Source organism: Macrotis lagotis, chromosome 1, assembly GCF_037893015.1.
Source record: "Macrotis lagotis isolate mMagLag1 chromosome 1, bilby.v1.9.chrom.fasta, whole genome shotgun sequence".
In the NCBI taxonomy this organism is placed as follows: Eukaryota; Metazoa; Chordata; class Mammalia; order Peramelemorphia; family Peramelidae; genus Macrotis; species Macrotis lagotis.
The window spans coordinates 559,564,273-559,569,750 of NC_133658.1; the positions used below are offsets into that span (position 1 = coordinate 559,564,273).

The 5,478-nt window shown below is 43.3% G+C and overlaps 1 pseudogene; it reads right to left on the reverse strand.

The window, feature by feature from the left end:
- Positions 1-4,298: 4,298 nt before the first annotated feature.
- Positions 4,299-5,266, reverse strand: LOC141521373 (large ribosomal subunit protein uL10-like; annotated as a pseudogene).
- Positions 5,267-5,478: the final 212 nt, after the last annotated feature.

The following is a 5,478-nucleotide window of genomic DNA, read 5'->3' on the forward strand; positions in this document are numbered from 1 at the left end:
TCCACATTTTTGGTAATCCACTAATTTTGAAATTATCTCTCCTGGTTTTTGTTATCCATGTAAGTTACTTTTTCCTATGAGATATTTCACATTGTCTTCTATTTATTCATCCTTTTGCTTTTGTTTTACCATTCTTGATTTCTTATAAATTCATTAGCTTCCATTGCTCAATTCTAATTTTTGAGGAATTATTTTCTTCAGTGAGATTTTGTACTTGTTTTTTTTCCTTTTTACCTCTTCTGCTTTTTAAACCTTTTCCTCCATTTGGTCTTCTTTGATTTTTAAGGTATTATTTTCTTCAGTATTTTTTTTTGTGTGTTTCCTTTACCCAACTATTGAATTGTTTTTCAAGATTTTTTTACATCATTCATTTCTCTTCCCAATTTTCTTCACCTCTCTTACTTAATTATTAAAAACTTTTTTGAGCTCTTTCATGATCTGAGGCATTCATATTTTTTCTTGTAGATTTAGGATATAGGATCTTTGACTTTATAATCTTCTGAGTGTGTGTTTTGTTCTTTCTTGTCAACAGTATAACTTTCTTTTTTTTTGATTAAAATTCTAACTTTTTTAAATTTATTTTTTATTCTCATTTTGTACAAATGTTTTTTTTACATTAATAAAATATTCTTGTTTATAAGTAAACAAAATACCCCTCATCCCCCATGAATATAGATAGACTTGTTTGGGCAAAAAAATTAAAGGGGAGAGAAAAAAATTAAAATTAAAAAAATAATAATAGTAATAATTGTAGGTATGGCCAGGTGGTGCAATGGACGAAGCACCAGCCCTGGAGCCATGAGCACCCGAGTCCATATCCAGCCTCATAAACCCAACAATCACCCAGCTGTGTGACATGCAAGCCACCCGATCCCCACTGCCCTGCATAAACCAAAAAAAAGAAAGGAAAAAAAGACCCAAAATAAAATAAAATAGTAATAATAGTAGGGGTGGCTGGGTGGCAGCCAGAGCATTGGTCCTTGAGCCAGGAGCACCTGGGTCTGAATCCGGCCCCAGACACCCAAAGATCACCCTGCTATATGGCCCCAGGCAGGCCATCCAGCCCCACTTGCCCTGCACCCTCCCCCAAATAATATTAACAAAAAATGTGCTTGAGTCTTTGTTCCAACACCAACAACTCTGTCATGGGTGGATCTCATTCTTTGTGATAAGTCCATCACAGAAGTTATTTCCATATTTTTCCAACATTGCCATTGCTGATCGCAACTCCCTCATTTCTTTTTTCTCCACTACCATGTACTCTATTTTCTCTCTCCTTTCACTCTGACTCTGCTGTAGGGTCGCTGAGTGGTGAAGCAGACAGATCCCTGGTCCTGGGGCCAAGAAGCCCTGAGACCCCCTACCACCCCTTAGGCCCAGAATCCACCCGGCCCTGTGGTCCTGGGCAGGCCTTCCATTCCCAGCCCCTTGCAAGAAGTAAGAAAGAGCATGTGTTATATCTGGCCACTCTCCCCCATGTTTCATCCTCTCCTCCTTTATTCACATCCCCACCCCTTCCCCCTTCTTCCCCCTCCTTCTTACTCCAGATGTCTATACCCCATTGAGTATATTTGCTGTTTCCTCTCCTAGCCATCTCTGATGAGAGCAAAGGTTCCCTCATTCCCCCTTGCCTCCCCCCTTCCATATCATTGCAATAGCTCATTGTAATAAAAAGAAATCTTATGTGAAATATCTTGGACTATTCCCCCTCTCCTTTTTCTTTCTCCCATTCCATGTCCCTTTTTTTCTATTGACTCCATTTTTACACCATATTTTATCTTTGAATTCAGCTTTCTCCTGTGCTTCAACTATAAAAGCTCTCTCTACCTGTTCTATCAACTGAGAAGGTTCATATGAGTATTATCAGTGTCATTTTTCTATGCAGGAATACATGCAGTTCATCCTCATTAAGTCTCTCATATTTCCCCCCTCTCCTCCAATCTCCATCCTTCACCTGAGTCCTATATCTGAAGATCAAACCTTCTCTGTTCAGCTCTGGCCATTCCAAAAGGAACCTTTGAAATTCCCCTGCTTCATTGAAAGTCCATCTTTTTCCCTGGAAGAGGACATTCAGCCTTGCTGGGTAGTTCATTCTTGGCTGCATTCTAAGCTCTCTTGCCTTCTGGTATATTGTATTCCAAGCCCTATGAGCTTTCAATGTAGTTGCTGCTAAGTCCTGTGTGATCCTGACTGCAGCTCCACGATACTTGAACTGTGTCCTTCTGGCTGCTAGTAATATTTTCTCTTTGACTTGGGAGTTCTGGAACTTGGCTATAGTATTCCTAGAGGTTGGTTTTTTGGGATCTCTTTCTCTGGAGGATCAGTGGATTCTCTCCATTTCTATTTTGCCCTCTGCTTCTAGAATATCAGGGCAATTTTCCTGTAGTAATTCTTTGAAAATGATGTCAAGTCTCTTTTCCTGATCATGACTTTCAGGTATTCCAATAATTTTTAAATTATCTTTCCTAAGTCTGTTTTCCATATCAGTTGTTTTTTTCAATAAGATATTTCACATTTTCTTCTAATTTTTCATTTTTTTGTTTTGAAGTATTGATTCCTGATTTCTGTTAAATTCATCAATCTCCCTGAATTCTATTCTTTGTCTGAAGGATTTGATCTCCTCAGAGAGTTTTCTTATGTCTTTTTCCATCTGCCCAATCTTGCTTTTTAAAGCATTCTTCTCCTCAATAACTTTTTGAACTGTTTTATCCATTTGACCTAAACTGGTTTTTAGCATGCTATTTTCTTCAGCATTTTTTTTGGATTTCCTTGACTAAGCTGCTGACTTCATTTTCATGTTTTTCCTGCATCTCTCTCCTTTCTTTTCCCAGTTTTTCTTCCAACTCCCTCATTTGATTTTCAAAGTCTTTTTTGAGCTCTGTCATAGCCTAAGCCCAATTTCTGTTTTTCTTGGAGTCTTTAGATGCAGGAGCTTGTGCTTTCTCATCTTCAGACTGAGTATTTTGGTCCTTCTTGGGCTCATTTGCAAAATATTTCTCAGTAGTCTCCTTTTTGTTTCTCTGCTTGCTCATTTTCCCAGCCTGGGCCTGGTTTGGGGTGTTTCTTGAGCTTTTGGGACACTCCCACAAGGGTCTCAGTGTGTGAGGCTCTGTCCTCCCTCCTGGTTTGTGCATGACCATAAGCACCTCCCTCTGCCTCTGGGCTGAGGTGGGGGAATTCCTGCTGTTCTATGGCAGGGCATAGACTGCTATCAGGATCTGAATGTGGTCAGAGTCCCAGAGTCCTGTTCCAGAGGCAGAGGACAGAGCTCTACAGTCTCTCTTCACTCCCCTCCCTCAGCTCAATGGGCTCATGCCCTTGGGGCTCTTGCTTACCAGCTCTGCCTTTTTCTGTTTCCTGGATTAGGTCTGGGGAAAGACCATTCTGCTTGCTGTGTGCCCTGAGGACTGGGCTCCTTGTGCTCTCTCTGGCAGAGGTTCCCCGCTGTTCCCCCACTTTGTACCCGGTACTCCTAGGGGTGCAGCTCAGGAGACTCCCCCACTGCTGTGAGCTGAGACTCCCAGCACCCTGGGGCTACTTCCGGGAGGCTGAGATTCTTTGGCTCTAGCGGGCCACCCCTCTGGTGGGCTGCCTCTCCAATCCCGGGGAGCAGAACCTTTCTGCTCCTCTCCAGGTTACCTTGAGTAGGAGAACTGCCTCATTGGGTCCCTTTGTGGGTTCTGCCTCTCGAAAGTTTAGTTAGAGTCCTTAGCTGATGAATTTTATCAGAGAGCTCCTAAGACTGGATCCCTTCTTGTCTCCATTTTGGCTCTGCCTCTCCTCAACAGTATAACTTTCTACAGAGAGAATATTTTTCTGTTTGCTCAATTTCCCAGCCTATTATTTGACTTTCAACTCCATTAAAGTAGGGCTCTGCTTCCAGGGTGGCAGGTACACTGTCCTAAACTCCAGGACTTTTTGCAGCTATTCTAGACCTGTAGGTCTTCTGTTCTTCCAAGATAATATGATATAAGGAGAGGTTTTAACTCCTCTTCTAGCTTATACACTGGTCTGAAGGATCACAAACACTCTTTTCTGCCCTTGAACTGTGAGGAGAGTCCCCACTTCCCTGAGGCTGCAAACTCTACTGTGTTACTGATCCTTCTCAACCTGGTATTGTGACCTAGGACTACAACCCTGATCCAAATATGGTTAAAACAACAGAATCCTGACTCAACCCAAGCAAAGAGATCCCTGTAATCTTCCTTGGACTAGATTTTCTTTTTTTTTCAGAGATAATGAGAATTTTTATTTCTTTGTTCCACAAATAAACTGGCAAAATAGTTGTATCCCATGGGCTAATCAAACAGACCAAATCCCATATCTTCATTGGATTCTTTCGACTCTTCCTTGGCTTCTACTTTGGCTGGAGCAGCAGCAGCAGCTGGTGCAGCATCAGCTGGAGCTGCAGCCACAGGGGCAGCCACTGCAAAGGCTGAAGGGTCAGCCAGAAAGGCCTTCACCTTTTCAGCAAGCGGGGAACTGTACTCAGTCTCCACAGCTACAGCCAAGACCTGCTTGTACCCATTGATGAAAGAGTGGGGCACTGATGCAACAGTTGGGTAGCCAATCTGCAGACAGATGTTGGCAACATTATGGACACCCTCTAAGAAGTGAAGGTGCAAGGTCTCCTCCGTGATGTCCAGCACTTCAGGGTTATAGATGCTGCCATTGTCAAACACCTGCTGAATGATCAGCCCAAAGGAAAACGGAGATATTCAGCATGTTCAACAAGGTGGCCTTGCTGGCGCCCACTTTGTCTCCAGTCTTAATCAGCTGCACATCACTCAAAATTTCAATGGTGCCCCTGGAAATCTTGGTGGTGATACCCAGAGCTTGGAAGAAGGAAGTCTTCTCAGGACCCAGACCAGTGTTCTGGGCTGGCACTGTGACATCACATGGGGCGATGGCACCAGCATGGGCAGCAGCTGGTACCTTATTGTCCAGAACCATATCCCTAATCTCAGTCAGATCTTCCTTGGTGAACACAAAACCCACATTCCCACGTATATGAGGCAGCAGTTTCTCCAGAGCAGGGTTATTCTCCAGATGCCCACGAATGGCTTTGCGCATCATAGTGTTTTTTCCCATCAGCACTTCGGCCTTCCCACGGAGAGACATCTGGATCTGCTGCATCTGCTTGGAGCCCACGTTGTCTGCTCCCACAATGAAGCATTTTGGATAATCATCCAAAAGTTGGATGATCTTGAGGAAATAATTGGATTTCCAGGTAGCCTTGTCTTCCCTGGGCATCTCGAAGGTGCTTCAGGGATTGCCACTTGGGGTTTAAAGACAATATCACTTGCACGAGGATGCCTGGAGAGAGCTGGACTAGATTTTCAACTGTCTTACCCGCTGTGGACTGAGAGCTCCAGAAATAGTTGATGCTTCTGCTGATTCAATGGTTCCCAAGGTCTTTGACTATTCTTGTATTGGGTCTATTCTGGCACAAACTGCAGGGGACTGTGGTTCTCTCTT